Source organism: Gouania willdenowi, chromosome 11, assembly GCF_900634775.1.
Source record: "Gouania willdenowi chromosome 11, fGouWil2.1, whole genome shotgun sequence".
NCBI classification, from domain to species: Eukaryota; Metazoa; Chordata; class Actinopteri; order Blenniiformes; family Gobiesocidae; genus Gouania; species Gouania willdenowi.
In genome coordinates this window covers 11,073,789-11,097,979 of record NC_041054.1, presented here as the reverse complement: position 1 = coordinate 11,097,979, position 24,191 = coordinate 11,073,789, and the positions used below count along the sequence as shown (strand labels likewise).

Here is a 24,191-nt window from a genome sequence, read left to right as displayed (position 1 = left end):
CTAAGGTACAACTCATACTAAGTCTGACTTCAAAACTAATATGTAGTGCGTTCACATTAGATAGTATGAAAAGATTGAGTACGTGACAAATATCCGCATGTATACTATATCGGGACATTAAAGCTGCTATCCAGAGTTTCTGAGAAACGTTTCGATGTCCCGCCCTAAACAGCTCCACTTCCTCCCACTGCCTCTGCCAATCTACCAGAAGCCACGCCTCTACTTTTCTGCATGCGCATCGCGGAACATAACAAGGTCACACTAGACATGATGCATCGTGAGCCGAATGTAAAATTGTCCCGGGACCAGCCTGAAGCTAAAAGTCAAACATCCCCTTTCCAAAACAAAAGCATTTGTTCTTGTTTTCCAGTAGTTTTTTTTTTTTTTTTTTTTTTTAACACTTTTGTAAATGGGGCTCTTGTTTTGAAGTTAACCAGACCTTTTTCCAGTAGCACAATGGAGGGTCTCCGAAATGTCAGAATGAAATGTGTTTCTGCAAGGATGAAATGACCTACTTGGACACTTTCTCGCTTAAAATGCTTTCAAAGATGTAGAATAAACGGAGATGTTTAGCCTCAGTGTGCTTCAGCTTTTTGTCGTTGGATGTTTGAAATGCATCTTGGGAAACTTGGAAGTGTACTTCAGTGGGAAGTTAACGGTCTTCTATTCACTGTATGCAGTTTGAGTGACTGGAAAAATAAACGTTACAGGTCTTACACCGAAGTCAACTGGGTTATAATGTGCGATAAAACACGAGACGCCCAACAAACAGTAGTGAGACAGTTTCATTTAGTAACATCTATTATCGTCATATACGACGTCAAATCCTCAAATAACTTATTTAAAACAAACTTCACAGAAAAATGAGCACTTGAACACAATTTAGGATGATAATAACTAACAATCACAGCAGAGTTTACTGTGACCAGTATTTTAACTTTACAGTTTGACCCACAACCCATCTGTTATCATTAAGGAGGCGGGGTTTATGACCGATACTGCAGCCAGTCAGCAGAGGGAGCTCTAAAAATGAAAGCTTCACATCACCGGGGAATTTGTCCCGTCCATTCTTTTTACAGTCAATGGTTTTAACCCTCACGGTCATACTGTGCCGTTTCCATGACTATGCATGGGTTCTACAGTGTCGTGGGGTGTTGAATGGATGTTTGACATTTGGCATTTTACTTTTTTTAAATTTCAGAGCTGCTAAATAACAATAATATTACACTTCTATTGCAACATAGGGATGGGTACGTGTACAAAGAAATAACGAATTATATTAAAACAATTCATTTTAAAAATATATATATATATTTGTAAATGTAAAATAACTCTTTAGGAGCATCTACAAAAACAACCAAATTCCTTGCAGAAAGAAAGGCACTGTTTGGACAAACAATGGTAGCCTTTGTCTCAGCCAGCAGAGGGAGTTAGCTCCGCCCTCATCTCAGAGCCAGTCCCTCATTGGTCCTAAGTCATAGGCTACAAAACATCTGAAGTAGTAATAATGTGGAATGTGCTGCCTCGGCATGAGCTGTCAACCAGAGCATGTAGTACTCTACTATATACAGACTAGAAGGGAGGGGGAGGAAGTGGTAAGCACATGATGACAGAGCAGTAGTCTTCTACTGTGTGTGTGTGTGTGTGTGTGTGTGTGTGTGTGTGTGTGTGTGTGTGTGTGTGTGCAGTACACTGTCAGCTGTTCCAACATTGCTCAATATCCCCCAATGTGCCTCACCCTGCTGCCTCTCCCTGTACAGAATGCATAAACACACACTCTCATATCTCTCATGTACGATCACGCGCAACCAACATTCAAAGCACTTACTGGGAACATATTCAGGTTATGACTAGATTTGTGTCTTTATTATTCAATCAAAAAATATTTTAAATGGGGAAAAAAAATCACTTCAATAAAAAACGAATTTTCAAACAAAAAATTCAAGAAAAAAAATGTTGAAATGCAAAAATATATTTGAGAGCCAAAAATGTGCATTTCAACACTTTTTCTTTGATTGAAAATGTTTTTTTGATTGATTACATTTTTTTTAATTTTTTTTTGATGGTTGAATAATAAAGACAAAAAAAAAAAAAACCTTTTCAATAAAAAAAGAAACATTTTAATAAAGGAAAAAGGTGCTCAAATGCAATTATTTGCGTCTGAAATATTTTTTTTTGCATTTGAACACATTTTTTTCTTTGATTGAACATATTTATTTTTGATTGAAGTAAACTTTTTTTTTATTCAAATGCATAAACACACACTGGCATATCTCATATTTACAATCACGCACAACCGACATTCAAAGCACTTACATGACCAGAATGAAAACATATTCAGGTTATAACCTATGGAGGTAGATTTGTGTCATTATTCAATGGAAAAAAATATTTTCAATTAAAAAAAAAAAAAAAAAAATCACTTCAATAAAAAACACATTTTCAATCAAAAAAGTTTACTTCAATCAAAAATTTAAATCAAAGAAAACATGCATTTGAACATTATTTTTCTTTGACTGAAAATGTTTCTTTTGATTTAATTTTTTTTTCTTTGATTGAAATATAAAATTTTTTGATTGAATTATAAAGACACAAATGTACAACTAATACTATAGACCAAATACAAAGAAGAAACAAACATTTTCAATCAAAGAAATAAGTGTTCAAATGCAATTATTTGGGCCTCAAATATTTTTTGCATTCCAACACTTTTTTTTCTTGGATTGAAAATATTCATTTGTTTTGATTGAAGTAAAAAAAAAATATTTTTTAAAAAGTTTTTTTTTTTTTTGACAATGATGAAGACAGAAATCTACTTTCGTAATAACCTATTTTCCAGAGCTCTACATTTTGTATGTCTATGCACGCAGGCGTTCCAAGGGTCAACAGTCCACTTGCATGTGATGTGATTAATGTCATTGTACTGCACGTACTGTTCTGACTGGGCTGCACTTAATCCCTTGGTTGACAGCATTTATTTGCTCTGTGTGGATTCTTTGATGCATTTCACTGTGTTATTCACTACATGCCTCTTCTGACCCAGGATTAGAGCCTCAACATGGGGGACTTCCAGAGACTTCCAGCAAAACCAGTAGACAGATAATGTTTATTATGCATGCTCTCTCATTGCACAGTCGTAAACTTTTAATAGATTAAAATGTGGCCCTGCTGACTGACAACAACACATTAATGTGTTCTGACTGAGATCAATGGGACAAAACACATGCAAACCAGCACAGACAACATTCTTCAGTCCTCAGTAGGGATATTAGTCAATTAAAAACTATTTAAAGCTGCATTACCAAAATTATGAGTTATCTCCTTTAAACAGCTGTAGCAACATCTGGGCACAATAATACTAAACGCACAGCTGTGTTTCAGTAGGATGTTTCCATCATTAAAATGTGATTAATACTATTATTATTATTATCACTTACTATGGTACTTTACCTCCAAACCCCTAAAAGGTGATATGCAATGGCGTTTATTTATTTTTGTTTGTTTGTTAGTAAGATTATATCATAAGTACAAATGGATTATGGCAAAATTTTTAATAGACCATATGCCATGGAAGAAAGTAATACATTATGGAGGTGATCCAGATCAATATACTGAATCCCTATCTCTCATCATTGGTGAAATTTCAAAAATACATATATTGATTTGTAATTGACCAATTTTTATGAAATTTGACTTAAATATGTCGCATTAGTTCCTTTCCAAATGAATTGGGGGTGCCCATACATTTAGACCTACTGTATTGCTATTAATGGGGACACTATTTTTTTTTTTTTTTTTGAATTTTTGAATTTGAATTTTTGAATTTGAATTTTTGAATTTGAATTTTTGAATTTGAATTTTTGAATTTGAATTTGAATTTGAATTTGAATTTGAATTTGAATTTGAATTTTTGAATTTTTGAATTTTTGAATTTGAATTTTTGAATTTGAATTTTTGAACAGTCTCAGAAGTTCAATATTATCAACTCTTGCGAATGTGCGAATATGAGAAAAAATCGGCAGCGCGCTCGCACGACCAACGCTCTAGACGCGTGGATCGGACCGCACCGCTGCACGGGAAAGATTTTGCCTCTGGGCCGTGTCTATCCATTGACTTTGTATGTAATCTGGTTGCACGAACATTTCGTGACGCATCTGGTGTGAACGCAGCAAAAGACTTTAAGACTAAAATGTGAAGAGTGGGACAAGGATCTATAAACGAGAATTGGAAATTAGAATGTATTTCGACAGTCTTCAGAAAAAACATAAACAGAACAAACAACACTCATTTGTTTAATTCTTTTGCCAAAAGGGTGTAGAGTGAATCAAAAGCTTTTACAAACAATACCTACCCCATCACAGAAAACAAAACAAAACAAGGCTCTCTCGTCTAGATAATATAACACACACACACAAACGTATATTACTTGTTTTACAATACACATTCAATATAGATTCTGCAAAAGTTGTATATATACAGTTTATAAATGCACATCAAACATATATAATACACACACACACACACACACACACACACACACACACACACACACACACACACACACACACACACACACACACATATATATACATAAGGAATGTTGAGCACTTCATTGAGTCATTCATTGATTTATATCCAGTTGTATAAATGGACAGAGTAAAACTGTTCAATATTTCACTTCTCAGTCTTCTCAGTCTTCCTAACTCCTAACTCCAATGTATATGAAGCTACTGCAATAATGTTTCCTTTCTGATTTATCAACACTAATGTTGCAATCAATTTATACCAGAGCGTGTCACATCCTCACAGTCGGATACAACCTCATAAGACATCTCATTAACAAACCATTTACAAGTAAATTAAAGTGATGAGGAAATAATCTAGACTAAAAAAAAACTCACTCACTTTCCTCTTGTGTTGCAATACACGACTCAGTGACAACTTGGCAATTAAATGCAAACACAAAGCTTTTAGTTTCATTCACATTATAAAAGATAAATGGAAAAATCTACCCCTCTGGTTTGCCTTCAGTGGTTCAAACCCTCTTTGGAGAACCATTAGTCCACAGTATTACCCGCAGTTGGTGATGTTTGAAAAGCACAGAAAAGAACCATATAAAATCACAGCAGGTTACAGTGTGTTACCTTCATTACTGTCAAACCATGGCAGTGCAACAAAGCCTAATATAAAGTCTACTAAAGACTCCTGCACTTTGGCAAGAACTCAACTACTTGTAGTGAAAAAATAGGCACTTTTTACTGGTTAGATCGTCAGTGAATAGATCCTTGGTCTACTTTGGAACATGAATGTGTGCTCTTCAATATTAGAGCAATTTTAAAGTATTTACTATCATATATTTTAATAGTTATTCATTATATTTATTGGTAATCAAAAATGAATGCTAATGTCATTGTTGATTGGCTAAATAGGATCTATTGTTTGTAGGCAGTGGCTATCCGTACGGTTGCTGTATCAATATACCGACATTCTGTCCATACGCAGCGCACCTCATTGGCCAGTTTAGGTCACGTGACTAAGACTAAACCCTAACCCTAACCCTAACCCTAACCCTAACCCTAACCCTCTAACCCTAACCCTCTAACCCTAACCCTAACCCTAAGACGCTACGTATGTGTACTTCGGTAAACGTATCAATAGCACGGGATGTTGTCCGTACTGCAACTGTACAAATAGACACTTTCTTGTGTGTATGTACTTTTTTTTTAACCATTCTAAATAAATTAGCCCTACGAGCTGTTCTCTACATCAGTTAAGTCTCACCAAAGCAATAGTTTACCCTTATTGTATTATTTTGTTAGACATGCTTTGCCAACTGTCTTTTGTGTTTGTATGTTGCTGTTGTTTTTTTTTATAATTCTGACAGAAAACATTAAAAACATACATCCTTTATGTTATCAATCATCATTTGTATTAACTTTGATGGAAAGAGAAGTGGAAACAGGAAAAATACATTAAATTACCTGTAAGGAGGAAAATACAGTTTGAAATACCAGTTACCTCCACTTCCTTAACCATTAGACTACCTAGTTATTAGCTTATTTTACATCATTTTATGCTTGCTTAACTCAGTTTTGCTTAGTTTACTGTAGCGTAGCATATCTTATTATAGTCATCTTAGCTTTGCCTAATGACTAAAATTAAAGAGAACTTCTATCCTGCTACTTTATCCATAATAAACATAGCAAATTTAAAACACATCATTTATCTTTATTATATTCAATAAAAAACATGGATTATAATAAGAAAAAAAAGAAACAATGCAGACCTTAATTCATATCAGTTTTTTGGGTAAAAAATGTATTTATAAGGATTTACTTAACATTGATCAACATGATATGGGATTCTATTAATGTATCTAAATACACACAGACAGAGCAACACGTCATCACATGAGCTCTGATTGGATTTCGTCCCATGTGACAAAATTATGCATTAGTTTTTATTCCTATTAGAATAATGACCAATCTAAGCGTTAACAGGAAAGAACAAAGAGTTTTTAGAGGAACTTTGTGGGTTTTTCTGTCATTCTGTGTACGTTTTTTTGTTGTTTTGCTTATTATAAATAATTGTGTGTATGTCTTTTGGAGTCATGTTGTGTAGTTGTGTTGTAATTTTCTTTTTTTGGCGTCCATTTTGTGTACATCTGTTGTCGTTTTGTCTGTAATACTGTAGGTTTACGTCATTTTTTGTGTTTTTCTTGTCTTTATGTGTACTTATGTTGTCATTTTTGTAGTAGTTTTGTTTGTTTTTTTAGTCATTTTCATTGTTTTTCTGTAATATTGTATATTTTTTTTGTCATTTTGGTGGTATTATTGTTTTCTGTCATTTTGTGCGTTTGGGGGCCACACAAAATTAGACCGAGGGCCACCAGTTGCCTGTGTCTGATCTAGTTGTTGTCCCTCGAAAAATGTGACCACATTTTTTTGTCAACAAAACACAGTTTCAAACTGACTCTATACTGATTATATTTGCTGCTCTATCTCTCAAAGATGGCTTAATAACACCATCACATGGGTTGAAGCTGTTTAGCTGTAAAACCCCAAAAGTAGTGAGTGCCTAACAGGCCACGGTAATCACTGCATGTGGCCAGACGAAGAGTCCATTTGTGGTCATTTTCAGTAATGTGGGAACAAAGCTGTGTATTGATTATGTTGATGTTTTTCATCACAGAAAAAGACCACTTCCATACCTCCGTGGATCAGACTAGAAGGTAAGGACAATGAATGTAATGCAGTGTAATAAAAAAAAAAAATACAGAGCAGAAAAAAAAAACTGACTTATGGCAATTTTAATTTCTTTTCCATTTGATAAAAGAACCCTTGCATGCATCTTGTTAAAATATTGGGAGAAAGCAAAAATGCAAAATGGAATATGTTCCCATGGTGTGATTATGCCTCCTTCAAAATAGATCAAAAGTGATATTTTGTCCACATTTGCTCAATCAAACTCTCTCTTGAGAAAAAACCTCATTCTTCTGACCGCCAGCGTCTCTTTGTGTTCTCTTAACACGGCCAAACTGGCACGTATACACAGGAAAGAGGCAGATCTCAGGCGAGTTTTACAGATTTGTTTTCTGTCTTTCTCAGGCTCATCTATAATCTATCTGACTCCATTGTGACCCCTGTGTAAGTGATGGTGTACTCCAAACATTTCTCCATATCACTCCTCTCTGCTTGTGTGTGTGTGTGTGTGCTGTGCATAAAAGTGTATTTTAGGGCCTCCCTCGGTCAATAATTAAAGTAAATGCTTGGTGGGTGGAGGGGGTGCTGAGACATAAAAGAGACGTCCTTTTCACTGCTTATTATATTGGCTGGAGAGCCACTTTCATTCATGATTAATGAGAGGCTGGCATTTTGTGTTTTAGTGGCAGAAGGTTAAACACAGGCATCGCATTCAGGGGAGGAAGAATTGTCTTTGTGCGACACTGAAACATGTGGCGCACAGCTTTCTATTACTTGTGCAATCTGGTTTTAGAATTATATACCAACTACATCTTCCCGTGCAGAGGTCACGAGTCCCTTTATTTCACCATATACACACTCCTACAACAACACCCTGGTTACTGGACATCTGCTTTAACAGTGATTGTCTAACTTTTTCGGCTCAAGTAAACGAGCATTTTCAACATTAATGTCCCCAAGTTTGCACTTCACCTTATAAATGATGCAAAAAGTATGTAAGGCGCTGACGATATCCAAGCAATAAGTGACAGATATCGGTCTCTGCAGGACTTTCTATTTTAAGTTGTATTGATTTTGTAACCATTGTTTGTTTAATTTTGGGGAAATAAGTTGAGAAAATGTGAGTTTTTTTTTTTTTTTTTAACAACCTGGGAAAATTGCAATCCTCCAAATATTGTGGAGTGTTATTGTATTTGTGTGTTTAGAAAGGCTGAGAGATCTACAACTGAAATATTTGGTAATTTACACAATAATTCATGGTTTTTCTGTCTTTTTTAAATTTGACCTGCGGGTCTAAAGCAGTGGTTCTCAAACTTTTTTGGCCCAAGTACCCCTTTTTTTGGCCCAAGTACCCCTTTCTCCTTTTTCTGAATCCAAGTAAACCTATTGTCCTATGGAAGTATCTGTACCATAATTCAATTTAAGATGGATCAACAGAAATGCTTTTTTTTTTTAATTTTCAGAATATAGCTGCATTTTTTAACTCATAAATAAAATAAATAATAAATAATCCAAACTGCATTTTCATTTTCTTTCCATATGTGTCCGACGACAACATTTTGCTTAGAAAACTATTTAAAAACAACTATAGGGAGTAATGATGGAATGAATGATACACATTTTAAAAGAATCTTATTTTGTAAACAAGGGGAAATAATCAGTATTTCGTGCAGTGGTTCCCAACCTTTTTCGGATCGTGACCCCATTTTAATATCAATAATTTCTGGTGACCCTATGACCCTAGAAAGAATTTTTGATTGTCTTTGAGCTCAGATTTTTATTTTTTTTTTTAACTGTAGTTTAGTTGAACTATATTTATATTTCAGAAGGTGAAAGTATAGAAATACAGTTGTTTAAGATTGTGTGTGGTTTTGATTTAAAAAAAAAAAAAAAAAAAAAGAATAATAATTAAAACATTTCAAAAATCTTTTTACATTTTTCAGAAATTTCAGGCGACCCCACATGGGGTCCTGACCCCAAGGTTGAAAAACATTGATTTAGTGGCTCCTGAATATATTTATTTATTTATTTTTATTTTTATTTTTTTTCTTAATTCCCTGAGGTGTGACCGAGACAGAGACTTTATTTGTTAATTTTCCTCTGTCCCAAGTACCCCCTGTAGTGCCATCGCGTACCCCCATACTCCTGAGCTATAACGTTACTGTGTATTTCCAATATGAATCAACAGGAGGAGCAGTGATCTGCAGTGCAACAAACCCTCCATCCCTCTGCACACTGAGGCAAACTATATCACTAAAAGGAGTGAGATGGAGAAAATGCAGCATGATCCTCTATATCAGGGGTGTCAAACTTATTTTAGTTCAGGGGCCAAATACGCAGCAGTTTGATCTCAACAAGTGGGCCTCAGATTTGATGCGGGGAAAATAAGTAATTTCAACATTATTGTGCCCTAGTTGGCACTTCTATGTCGTATATGTAATACAAAACCAACAATATCCAAGCAATAAATGACAGTCCCAACATGATTTTCACTTTAAATCTCCTATATTTGTGACAAACCTTTATTTATTTAAAGGAAATATTATGTAATAGAGGAAAATTGAAGGTTCTTCAACAGTTTAACATTAAAAATGACTGCAATCGTGCAATGTAAGCATCGGAAGTGCTAAGTTTCATTTACTCAATGATTCATGTTTTCTTTGTAATTTACTTTTTTCTCCTGTGGTCCAAATTGGATGCTCCAAAGGGCCAGATTTGGCCCCCGGGCCATGAGTTTGACACATGTGCTCTATATCTAAATGCTTAAAGAGGTTGGATTTTCATTAGCTGGTTGTTCTATGTCAAGGGGCACACAATGACACTCAAATAAATCAGTATTTATCCAACCATCGTCCATCTGTCTACATCCATAGTTATTTCATCTATTTAAAAGGTCAAAATTATTGCCATAAATTAGGGTGTAAATTTGATCCTTTTCAAACTCTAATAAACTAGATTATCAGTGTTGTCCTCGTCACCTGTCAGGGGTTAAAATCTTGTTGCTGAGCAGTGGATAGTTGATACAAAGCAGGTATGATCATTTGGCAGCTAGTGTGGATTTCCTGGCTCGTCTCACACAGGTCACACCTGGTATATTTTATTGTCAGGTTGCACTTCACGCTTCATACAGAAAACATTGGTGCACCCTGAGGGTGTCATTTAACCCTGTAAGAATCTGCTCCTCCTCTGGGAGCAGCTCTTTATTCTTCATGCACGCCATCGCCTGCATACGCCGTGCTCTAAAAAGTTCAAATCATCATCAGTTTGACAGACAAAGCACTATTAGGCAATGCAATAAAATCTGACCTTTAACTTTACTTGTAACTTTCATCGTGCTGATTCAAGGGAGATTAAGTGAGTGCATGCTACCTGTAAATACTTGCAGGATAGAGATTTTTGCACTGGTGTGAGTACCAGTACATGTTTGTGCAAGTGTGTGTGTGTGAGTCCTAAAAACACTATAACTGTAACTGAAGATCGATATGTGCTTTTTTTCAGGGAGGTGCTTATAAAAAAAAAAACAGATAAAGCACATTTAGTTGTCTGAAATGACTTTTCGTAAAGTGCTCAAAGATATTTTACCCACAGGTACTCATTCAAATGGTTACTCCTGTTTAACGGTTCAACATCAATCAACGGCTCAATCAGTTCAGTTCAGTTTATTAGCCATTTACAGTATGAAAACCACGATGGAAAATAATGTGGAAGGAGCTCAAAGTGCACTGTCAACATTTAAAAAAAATACATTTCACGCTAAAAAACAAAACAAAACAAACAACCAACAATCAATCAATGCCACTAAAAATACTATAATGTAAAATACTGTACATAAAACCGCATAAAATACTAACTCATTGTGGTTCTACTTGATTTATGATTATTGGCATCACTTTTTTTTTGTTTGATAGAAGATGATAGATGATTACAGCAAGTGGAAAATTAAATAGAATTAGAGTTTTCACAAATAAAAATATTAGTTATTTATGCACTTTTTTTTTTTTTTTTTTTTTTTTTTTTTTTTTAAGATGTAAGGTTAATACATTTGTAAAAGCATGGCCAATAAAAAAGGCTCCTGTGAAATCTAAAAGAGGAAGAAAAAGCCCAAAGAGAGAAACTTTTACCTAAAGTTAAGTTAAAAGGTAAAAATCTGGGCGTTATTTTAGCTCACTTTTTATACCTCATATTAAAAATATAACAAAATTGGGTTTTTATCAACACGGAGACGCTATACATGCTGTTATCACCAGCTGAATTGACTACTGCTTTCTGGTTTTCTCAGAAAGAGAATTTCAAGTTTACAATGATTTTAGTATTTAGCAGCACGTGTCCTGATGAAGACCTGGAGGAGGAAACACATTCCACCAATTTTAATTCAGATCAATTTTAAAGTTCTCCTATTGGTTTTTAAGTGTCTTAATGGTCTTGGGCCTTCTTATCTTTCAGAACTAATTCAGCTTTTAGCTAATTATTTGGTTCATGTTATTTTAGCTTTTTTTTTTTATATATCTACTGCTTTTTATTTACAAGCACTTTGAATTATATTTTGTATATGAAAAGCACTCTATAAATAAAGTTTGATTTGATTTGAAGTAGTCACAAGTCAGTCACTTTACCATAAAAAGGCGCGCTCATGATCAGGAAGTAGCAGTTCCAGTAATGGTGATTGCAGACCTATAGCAGCTGGTGTATTTCTGTGCGATGGTTCCCATTGGAGTTTCTGTTCAGGCTTTTGCTTTGAAACATAAATCATGCCTGCAGCTACTTCCTGTCGCTTTCGAGAGCACTTTTAATCTGATTAAATATAAAATCTGTCAAAATATACAGTAAATAGAGCTGGGCAATATATCGATATTCAAAATGTATCAAATTTTCTATTTTGGCAATATTGAAAATTACAATATCACCTATATTGATATATATTTATATATCTTATTTTGTACTAAAATACTTGTTTTAGGAGGCACTGCTTTTACTACTTCGTAGAACAGCATGAAAAGCACGGTTAGATGGATTACTAACCCAGACCTTCCCCACTAAAGTGGAATATATTGTGCAGCTGTTTGTTAATAAATGATCCTGTGTCCAAATTTAAACTATGTAGAATTGTATTTCTGGTTAGACTTCATTCGAATTAAAATGAACGTATATTGCCGTTTTGAAAAAAATATCAACATATAAATGTTGGTTCATATCGTCCAGCCCTAACAGTAAATAATATTTCCATGTATATCAGAAGACGGGTAAGAATTTAATTAAATCCTTCAAATACCATTGAGACGGCTTCATTTCTATGCATCCAGGTCATGAATGTAATGCTAGCCTTCCTCTAGAGCAGGGCGGCCTACCTCTCCGCCTCTTTGTTTGCTACACATGTGACGCAGGCACAATGGATTGGTGGACAATAGGCCACTTATTGAGTGACTGGCATGGAGTGGAATACATCCCTGATCGTCTGTCACTCTGCAGCCTCGTGCACCTCGTGGTCCGTGTCAGATTGCACTCTCCTCTGATGCAGAATTAAAGGCTCGTGTGGTGTCATAGTGGAAATATTAAAAGGGGTCATTGAGGTGAGCATAGGGGGAAAGTAAATGGACATTTAGGGGGATTTGTCCCAGCATTAAGAAGAGGAGCCAAGTCTGCTTTTATGTTGATTTTCCATTCACAAACAAGACGACAGCATGTCAGCAATTTAACAAAGTCAATAAGATTCATGAGGTGAAAGCGAATTAGGGCTAATACTGTTATAAGCTTCTCAATACATTTTATTGTCCTATTTTTGGACTTGATGGTTATAAATCTGTAGCTTCTGTTGCCACTTCTATTTCATTACATTTACATATTTAGATAAAATGCAAATTTTTGCAATTTTGAAACTTAAATACAATTTAAGTAAGTAAATATTACATATTTACAGTCATTTGTATGTATTTGTGCATATGTACGCCCTATATGTATGGGATTCATTCCAATTTGTTGTAAATATCATTGCGCTAAATTTTTGCATTATTTTTTCAGCCTTAATCTAAAAAAAAATTACTAGCACTTTTTTCTTTTTTTTTTTTTGTAGAACTTCATTTCCAAATGTACAATACAACTCAGGGAAATGTTAGCAAAAGACAGAGAATTTTAAATGGCTGAACATGACTACATTAAAAAAAATAAATAAATAAAAAAAATCCACTCCTATCTCCTTTCCTATCCCTTGTTCCTTCACTCCCAGAAGTGTTTAAGTGGTGGCCATGATGAAGAGCGTTCCAGTTCTCTTTAAGCATAGGAAAAGAGGCTCAATGCTTCCTTTTTTAAAGTCCTTTATGGAAAACACTGATGCATCCTTTACCAAAGGAGACAAGATCATGCTGACCCACAATTCCTTGCGGCGACAACATCTAAACTGGGAAACGCACACCCGGGTGCTTACGGAAACTCACGATGACCGACGGAGGTCATCTAAGTTATTAAGACATATTATCAAATTATAACTGAAATAAAACATATTTGCAGATTTGTTGCTCTAATTTAGTTTATTTCTTTATTTGATCATTATCATATTATTATATTTGATTTTATGTTGTGTCCTTCACAAATTATGTTGATTGTGTAAAATTATGTCTTTGTGCATAATAAAAATGTAAAAATATTCAAATTCAAAATGTATCTCTCAATTCAATTCAATTCAAAACAGCTTTATTGGCATGAGAAACAAGTTTATATTGCCAAAACAAGTGTGACATAGAACAATGTACACACAAAAATAATGTATGTAATGTGTATATATATATATATATATATATATATATATATATATATATATATATATATATATATATATATATATATATACACACATTTATGTATACATTTGTGATGTGCAAAACAATAAAATAGAATAAAATAAAAATGTGATTTCATTGAACAAAATGTACAATTATGTTATGTGTTATAAAAGGAAAAAAACATTATGTACATGCATGGACAGACTAATTTATACATACATAAATGTAGGGGGGAAAAAAAATATATATCTCTCAATTCAATTCAAAACAGCTTTATTGGCATGAGTTAACAGGTTTACATTGCCAAAGCAAGTGTGAGAACCATGTACACACGAAAAGATTAAATGTTTTAAAATAGCTCCATTTTTGCAAAACAATAACATTAAAATAAAACAATAAAAAAAGGCTTTCACTATATATGTGTAGAACCAAATTTACAATTAAGTTATAAATGTTTAAATGATATAAAAGGGGAAAAAGTTATGTACATAATTTTACATCTATCAATATACACTCACATATGCGTCCAGTTGTATATGTACATACATATATACATACAGTACATGTACACAAACACCTACATATGTATATATTCATACATGCAAGAAATGTAATATTCTCTCTCTCTCTCTCTCTCTCTCTCTCTCTCTCTCTCTCTCTCTCTCTCTCTCTCTCTCTCTCTCTCTCTCCTCTCTCTCCTCTCTCTCTCTCTCTCTCTCTCTCTCTCCAGTGGGTGGGGGCAGAGTAGAGTAGAGCAGAGCTGATAGCCCGGCTCTGCAGACATCATTACGAGGGGAGACGCTTTCCATCGTCAGCGCCTGAGCAGCGTAGGGAGCCCTGGCAACAAGGACACACACACCCCGCTGTAAGTACTATAACAAACTGTTCACCGACCTGTCACTGCCTCGTCCGGGGCAACTTCTCCTCTTTTGGAACGGTGCTGTCACTGTGTGGATCAAAAAAAATGGCTGGAAGAACTGAAAATTTGGTGGCGTTGACGCTCAGGTTCAATTTAAAGCACTTGAGAATTATTATTTGGCTTTTAGAACCTATATTTCAAGTAGCGAAACAGCACGGGGAAGCATATGGATTCGGTGTGTACACTTGTCATGTTTTAAGTGTTGCCCCAAATGTTGTTAAAATGAGGCGAAGTAAAGCGGAGCTCTGGTTGGATTCTGACCGAGCCGGAGCGCGTCCGCCCGGGGTTGCTGGAGTCGGGCTCTCGCTGGACTTCCACTAACTGCGCCACTCGACCTCGGCTCTTTGCAGACTTTTTTTTTTTTCTTCTTTCATTAAAAAGCGACCCACACGGCTGAATACTGTTCCTTGTGTCGTCTTTGAAACTCTTCTTACACTTAGATTAACTGTCAAAGACAAAACATGGCATTTTATCTACGTTACACCATCGCGGAAGTGTTTGCTCCGCACGAAAAGAGACGCCGAACAAAACTCGGCACAGTTCACACATTATAGTCCTGCTTCAGTTCAACATGTCCTACATGGCTATACTCTGTGGAATAACGGTATTTATTTGTTGCCTGGTCGTGTTATGTTACTACAGAGTGTTTTACATTGTCAGCTGGTAGTAAAGGACGGACGGTTTGTGATTGCAGGACTACCCGTGATGTCATTCATCCGAGCCTGGGCCATTATATAACGGGACTGTAGGGAAGCCTGTGATAGGGTCTATTTTTACTCTGTTTACACCTCGGAGCAGGCGAGGCCGGGCGTCCCAAGCGGTAACCGACGCCATCACTCACAATATTAATGCCATAAATGAGATCAAGTGGATGGGGTAAATAATACTGCCGAGGATTGAAAAGCGTCACTCCTTCTACAAAATTATTGTTATTATTTTCTGGTAGTTTATGAATGTAACAACTTGTTGATTTTATTAAGTGATTGATGACAGTTCCAATTTGTGATTTCCTTTCAGTTATTATTAGAGATTGGCGATTTTTTTCGACACACTGATATTATAAAATAATAATTCATTTTATTTAAAAGTGCACTTCAGGCCACCCAAGGACACTTTACATTGAAAAAAATAAAATAAAATAAAAACAGTTTAATACAAGAAGAAAAAGTGCTTTTTTTTTTTTTTTTTTTGTAGAATTTTATTTCAGAATGTACAATACATGTCAGGGAAATGTTAGCAAAAGACAGATCATTTTAAATGGCAGAGCATAACTTCACATACATAAAATCAGAACAGATGTGGACAGACTGCTTTGCCTCAGCAGCTGAATATAAAAGAGCAATAGTGTTGGAATGTTGGAATTTAACATTTCTCCCATAGTGATGCCAACATTTTCTCTACCTATTAGTTTGATTTTTTGTGCACTTTATTTCAATGGGCAATTCTGGTTATTTATTTATTTTATTTTTGTAAATTTGTAATATTTCTTGTGTAAACATCACAAAGGCTTTAGAGTCTGTATGGTTCACACTACATTTTTTCCCCAGTGATTTTCTTTGAAAAACAAATATTTAAAATTAGAGGTGGAAATTACAGAGAATGCGATATTGTTTGATATCGGTATCGGTTTTTCCAATAATATTGAAAAACCAATATGTGCTAATGTTTGAGACAACATTGGCACTTTTTCTCCATTACCCAAGTTAAATAATAATTCTTATTTTGCACTTATTATGTTTATTTGTGGAATATATCCAGAGGGGCATCACATTAAAGTAGCCTGAACCTATTATATCCATAGAGAAATATATTATGTGGTCTAAAATTAGGTTGGTGGAGAGTGGACCTGTGTATTTATCGTTATTGATAGATATAGGGAATTTAGTGTTGGGGCATATTGGCAAAAAGCTAATATTGAACATCCCTAGTTAATTATCCAAACTTTACAACCAGGATTGTGCAGATGTGGGTTTGGTCCTGCATCTCTGACAATGACATTCGACAGCTGTCTGATACAGTCACTTTATCACTGCTGTCACTTTTACAGCGTTCTCTCGCTAATCTGATGAACTTAATTTGACTTTAGGAATAACACCCTGAGACGTATAAGCATTTTTTCCCCTTTGGGTTGGTTTCTTTCTGTCAGCGAAATAAGCCATAACCTCTTTTTATTGGGATACATTTGATTTGAAGCTGGAGGTGCTTACCTGCAGATTAACTGCTTAGCATCTGGCTGCTAACTGCTGTAATATGCAATAAGAGCCCTGATGCATTTGAGTCTACCTGATGAAATAATTTAGAGAAAAATAGAGACTCCCCTATCACTTCTGTTTTACTTTACATTGAATTATTCAGAATAAAAGAAATAACTTTAAAGTTTCCATATTGTTTTTCATCTGTACAGGCAATTTCATTAAGAAATTGAGAAATGTTTTAAGGTAGACACAGAAATCACGGCCTTATTTAATACTTTAAAAAACGTTTGAATTCATTGTCTTCTTGTTAGAGTTTATCTAAGTCTCTAAGAAAAGGCCAATACATTTGAATGCATTTTAAAGTATCAAATAAGGCTGTTACTTTGAGCAAAAATAGACCCCTTGGGATAATATTTCCACATTTAGATTTGTTTTATTGACCCATTGCTTTGTAAATTGTTTATGTTTTTATTATTCACAGTATTCATTTGTGCTTGGAGATTTCTAAACTCATGCAGAGCTGGTATTCCCTGAATTCCCATAATAAAATCACTTTAAACAACCAAATGGTTTTCTATATTTTACCTCGAATACCTTAACAAATGAAAATGTGCTCATACGTATTATTGTAACTATATATTAAAATATATATATTTAAAGTACTTAATGTGACAGTTAATGTAATGTTTTTTTTGATGAATGGGGCTAATTTAGGGAGCAAATTGCTGCTTTGTGATTAAAGGAAAGAGCTGCTCGTGCCAAGAGGGATGCCTGTTTAAAGATGATTTAAGAAGACATTTTGTAAGAAGACAAATTTAGATTGAGTGGCATGAATTCGTGCCAGTTGTGGCTTTTTTGACTAAAGCGGTTATGGTGCTTATGACAGATCCATGGAAACGTCACACCCTGGGATCTTAGTCAGGAATGTTGGGGTTGGGGTGATACAGAAGTCAAACTGAAACAACAAATCTTCCAGGATGAGCTTTGGCAAGCAGTCGATGTTAAAGGTGAAGAATGTAGAGGACGATAAGTAGGCAAACGGAGGTTATCGACATAAAAGTTTTCAAGGTGTTGAGTTCACGTAAATGTCCGAAATGATGTTGTTTCTTTGGTTGCACCAAGGACTGGGAAGGAAGTGTTTGTTTAGGAAACAGTAGAGGGAGTAGTTGCAGTTATAGTTTTAAAAAGCTTTGTTGCATCAGAAGGTTTTGTCTAAAGGAGATTTGAGGATGTTTTTTTTTTTTTTTTAAAAGGCCTCTGAAAAGACACCAAGCGTGAAAGAAGAGACCCAACTGTAGTGCTCTACTGTGGATTTGTATGCCTATGAATAAGGCATGCTGTTCCGCCCACCCACCTACTACTATACACACACACACACACGCAAACACACTTTACCATTGCCACCAAAGCCTTTGATTCCAGCCGCCACTCACTTTTAAATGATAATGAGAGGCAATTAGAAGCCAATGTGTCCTAATCACAAGCCATTTAACCATGCTTGGCTCATTTATCAGAGCCGGCGTGCACTTGCGCACACACAATGAAACAAAAGCATGCGCACACGTGCATGAGCATTTGTTTTATAAGTATTTTCTCCTAAGGGTAAAAGGTGTGCAAGTGTATGTTAAGGGAAAAAAAAGACACAATTTAATATAATGGCACCTTTGAGCAGCAGGGTAAGAATGTAGGTTCCCTAATGTGTATTTCAATAAGAAATGAACTGGAACGACAGAGCTTACCCTTCACATTGTGTAACAAAGCAACTTTGACGGGTTGCACATTGCAGACTTTGGTGCAGTGCTGAAAAGCCTCATCTCTTCAAACACGACATTTTCTACAAATTTCCTCAGTATACGCTTTGCCTGAGTAAATCCCAACTTTTTTCTGGAATGCCTCCACTTGAGTGTTCCTAATGATGCAAGAGAGGTCGCGCACTCAAAATATAAACATAAAAAACATTCGCTTGTATGATTCAAGATATATGGAGTTTTCTATTTTAGCCATATAGAAAATGATATTGCCGATATATTTCTATATATATTTTTTTTATATACAATCACATAGTACAAATAACATCATACAAGTATTTAATATTATTCTTAGAGTACAGTTAAACAGTGTCCTTTACAATTTTTCCATATTTATGAGATATATATTTGATATCTTATTTTGTATTAAAATAATCGAATTAGGAGTCACTGCTTTTGGTACTTCTCAGAACAGCATGAAAAGCACAGTTAGATGGATATCTATGTGCATCCATATTGCCCCGCCCTAGCTTGTATGTGCTACAAAAATCTTTGTCTTATTTTGCCACCGCAGCATTGATGGTATGTATTGTATTTATTTTAATTTTTTAATTTTTTTGTCTGCACATGCTGTCGAAGGTCAACACAACAAGAAGTGCAATCTTTTTGATACATGTTTTGTTATTGCATTTAAATAATTAAATTTATTTTATTGCATAATTGTGACCATCACCAGCCCTCCCCAAGGAATGGTAAGAAACACTTTATTAAAGGGATGATATAAAAAGAGAGGGCAGTGTTACATCTAGGTGGGGGGAAGGGAATAGGGAAGAGGGCGTCAGGGTAGGAAATGGAAGGGGTGGGGAAGAGTAGACTGTTTTGAAGTGAAAGTGAGATGTGATGTTGTGCATATTGTGCTCATTGTGTTTTGTAATCAAGCCAGTCTGGTGACAAGTGTGGAGAAATTGAGGCGAGTGACAAAGCAGCTAGCCTAAGTATAACTGGTGGTGACCGTGAACAAAGGGAAGGAGTGAGTGGTTATACCTAAAACTGGTATTTGGGATCAACGTGTCTAATGTCAAGCCCAGTAAGAGTTTATCCCACAGCCCAAGATCACCCCTCGTCGACGTCGTCCGCACGATGAGTCTCAGTTGTTGTCAAAGTCAGGACCCCCCAAGGGCCCCAGTCAGACCATCACACCGGTGTGTGGCGCACACAGCCCCAAGGCGGCAGAGCAGTAAACCACTGCCAAAGCAGAGGCCACCCCACGCCGCACTCGCAAGCATGCATTCAAGGGCGCAGCCAGCGCCGACGCCCCGGAAGACCCCCGGCAAAACCTCTCCTTTCCCCAATGGAGGGGCACTTCCCTTGATCCTGACCCGGCCCGTCCATACAGCGGGCCACCGGAGAGGGTAGATGGCGCAGACAAGTATGCGGCACCGCGGCACCCCGAATCATATCGGTCCCACAGAGCACGGCGGCACCCCCGCCCCCCAGGCACAGTGGGGCACCAGCCACACCCCCCAGCGGTCCAGGGGGCGACCCCTGCTGCACGTAGGCCCCAAGCTGCTCGCTCCGCCACAACAGGGAGCAGCCATGCAGCAGAGAAATCTGCGCCCGCACCAGGACCAGCACAGGCCCGCACGGCCCAACAATACAACACTGTTCACAGGGAGGCGGCCCCAGCCCCCCGACGCGAGAGGATGCCATCAACCGCCCAAGCAGGGCCACCTCGCTAGCCACAAACAAGCGGGCGTACCCAAGTACCCCCAACCGGGTACACCCCCGACCACCCACGCGCCGACACGAGACCCCCCACCCCCACCCGACACCAGCACAGTCCGGAGGTCAGCGGGCCCCAGGCCACCGGCCCCACCCCACGCAAGGCAGCGTGGCGCCAAACCACGACCAGGCCCTGAGCAGACCGTAGGAGAGCGCGCCCAGCCCGCAGACCAGCCACTCCTAATGTGGATCAGCCAGGCCAGAAGGCAAAAAGTTGCATCGCTGCCAGACATAAAATAACACAAATGTTACACAAATTTATGGTTTTGTGCCTCAGTGTCGACACACTAAGGGGTCTATTGTTCTCCTGTAGACACGCTTTTCTGTCTGATCTCATACTTCTTCTACACGGACATATTTGATGTGCCTAATGAAAATTATGCAAACCCCGTATTCACTTGCATTCACACCAGACTGCTGTCATGAGTTAATCCTAGGTTGTCTTCAAAGCTATACTGTGAGCTACAGATGGGCTGGCAGCAGTGCTGTTTTGGAAATGAAGAGGTACAGCAAACAGTGTAGCAAGTAAAGGATTGAAGCAGGTGAGTTATTGGGAAAGGTTGACAAAAAGAATAAAAGACCCATGAGTGGGACCAAAAAATTCATGAGCGAGGAAAAAACAACTAAAGAGCAGTGGGTGGTGGACGGGGGCTGATCAAGAGATTGAGCTGTCTAGTTGAACCATGCAGTGAGCTCTGAGTCTTTCAGCTTTTCCTTTCATCCTCGTCTATTCACGAGTGCACCGAGTACACATGCATGCACAGAGGAGCGAGAATGAACTCATTCACAGTTTACTGCCTTTAAAGGAGATCAATGCGCAAGTAATTTGTGGTAAAGAACATAGCACCGTGTGTTATCACGTCTTTTTTTAATTTATTTTTTTAACAGAAATCTGCAGTTCAAAAAAAGGTAAATTAGCGGTGTGTGAATGAACTCAGCATCTTTGGTCTGATTTTGTACGAGACACCGAAAGTTCATAAAGAATATATTTAAAAGCAGTACTAAGGATGGTTTATTTCAAGTTTTACCTATCAATAAGGCTGTTCAATGGCAATAATCAATTTTGAATAACAATAGCTGTGTTTCCATTAACCTTGGAAATGAGCAAAATCTAAATAACACAATAAAACGTGGAAATACGGGGGAAAAAGACTGTGATGAGGAGTAACAACAGAACAATGACTGCAGACGAGAACACATCACAAAAAAAAAAAAAAAAAAAAAAAAAAAAAAAAGGGAAGAAACGAGGTTGGATGTAAAATTATCTGTGTTCAAATTAGGGGACGGATCTAGATAAGCATAATGCTTTTTTCCGTCGCCCTTTCCGGCATGAAAAAAAAAAAAAAAAAAAAAAAAAAAAAAACAATGATGTGAATTTCTGTGAATGCAACCATGTCGGAAATGAACTGAATAAATAAATAAATAAATAAAATAAATAAAAACTGGTAATGAAAACGCCTAAATTTATTGCTTTTCACGCTTTTATGTGGAGGTTTTCCAGACGTTTCAATATTGAAATATATCGCAAAAGCGCAATGGAAAAACCTTTCCTGCAATTTATGCAATTCACGTCATGTGACCAGTTGCATCACAGGACGTGACGTAACTGGTTACATGACTACTTTTCTCCAAGAAAACAGCACGGTACATGTAGACAAGAAGAAGAGACCAAGACAATTCTTAGCATTATACTTAAAAATGATTATAGCCACGATAGACGGCAAACAACGAAGATATGCAGATTGTTATAAGAAGGTTTCACAAGAGTTACGAGGCCTCTGCATTTATTTTGCGAAAAACTGTAATGGAATCACTGCTAATGTATTGAGGAAGAAGTGATGCTTGAAAAGTTTGATAGGCTGAATATTGGCTTCATCTCGTGTTTACACCTAAACTTTTAAGCTGGGCTAGTTATTAACATGGAACTGTATTTGCCCCAGAACTACACTTCACATGACTGGTGAGGATCTATTCTCTGCACAGTGACTCTTAAAACTAACCAGCCGACTACAGACGCTTTAGTGTGCACTGTGTTTGTGTAAAACTGTTGCACAACTAAAATGTGCAACAGACCCAGGGCAAATTTCTCTAGTCTGTATGTTTTCAGAAAAGAGCTGCAGAAGCAAGTTAGAGGGTAAGTCCACAACTGATATCGTCCCTCATAAAAGTTTGCAAGAAAAAGGCTGTGAGACACGGAGATTTCTGATTAATGTTAATGGATTAGTGACGTCGTATAAAATAATTAGCACATTTTGCAGTTATAATGCTTCATGATCCTATTCCATAACTTAACAGATTTACATGACACAAAAATCCTTTTGAGCTTTTTATTGCACAAACACATGAACTTACAAGAATCCAACAAATTAATTTCACCCTACCTTTTAAATAGGTTTTACTTAAATAAAGGCCAACATTATTTGATTAAACACAACCCCCTGTGTTTCACTAAACAATGCATGCATTTCTATCTAAATTGTCAAAAATTATTTTCAAATTTTTTTACTGCTTGTAGCTGTGTAACTTTGTAATGAAATTATATTGATGAGTGTTACTTTTACACTATTTATTTAATACCATCTTGCAACCAGAAATGCGAGTATACACATGTGCACGTCCTTGTTTCTGTGCTTACCGTCTTTATTTAGAAGTGCCAGTCTAATCAATACCAATCTTGCTAATACCAAACACAGTTTCATTGCCTCAATTAAAGACAAAGCGCGAGCGGCGTTGGAAGAGAAATGGAGTTTGAGGATTGAAACCATCCTGACCCTGCAACTTGTTACAGTGTCGGGTCGATAAGCTGTCGCATGGCTCAATAACTATGTAAGAAAAAAGGGGAAAAAGGGACCCTAGCTTTGAGACTCAGCTGAGTTGGCAGTGGCTCCCTGGAAGCTGTCAGTGTTGTAGACATGATATACAGTTGTCCATGTGCCAGGCAAGTTGTTCAAGGCACCACTGCCAAGAACTCAGGATTAAGGTAATAAATCTCTATTCCTGTATCAAGTTGAATTATTAAATAAATAAAGGTATTATTGCAGTCTTGTTGAAACAGTGTTTTAAAACTTACATGATACACAACTTATTCGACTTATTAAATAAAACCATTTTTAACCAATTAAATTTGAATGACAGGTAGCATGAAGAAGTTGGATTGCCTATCATTAAAATACTTTTCCTGTGATTAGATTTATCCAATCAGATGTGTTTTTTTTTTTCTTCAATAGTTACTCCAGTCCAGAATAATTAATGTCTTATTGATATATCGGCGAACTGGCTGATATTATTGTACGTCACTAGTATACAGTAGGGCTGCACGATTATGACCAGAATGATAATCACAATTATTTGGATGAATATTGTAATCACAATGATTAATCAAAAGTATGCATCATGTCTGCATTTTTAATTAACAAACAATATGTGAACAGTTTAGAGTGCAAAATAAAAGCTCTAAACAAGAATAATGATAAAAATAAAAAATACAAATTTACCCAACAATTTATATTTTAAAGAGGGCAATTGCTTGAATTTTTTTTCAAGGGAACAACATTAAGGGGCGCTCACACCGA

General features: G+C 36.4%; 1 protein-coding gene across 1 annotated transcript in view; it reads left to right on the top strand.

Annotated features, from left to right (window-relative positions):
• Positions 1-14,734: 14,734 nt before the first annotated feature.
• Positions 14,735-24,191, top strand: part of atxn1a (ataxin 1a) — a 94,418-nt gene continuing 84,961 nt past the window's right edge. The window contains exon 1 of the mRNA XM_028461178.1: positions 14,735-14,840. The gene's annotated coding sequence lies outside the window, so the exon portion shown is untranslated. The remainder of the gene's footprint in view (positions 14,841-24,191) is intronic.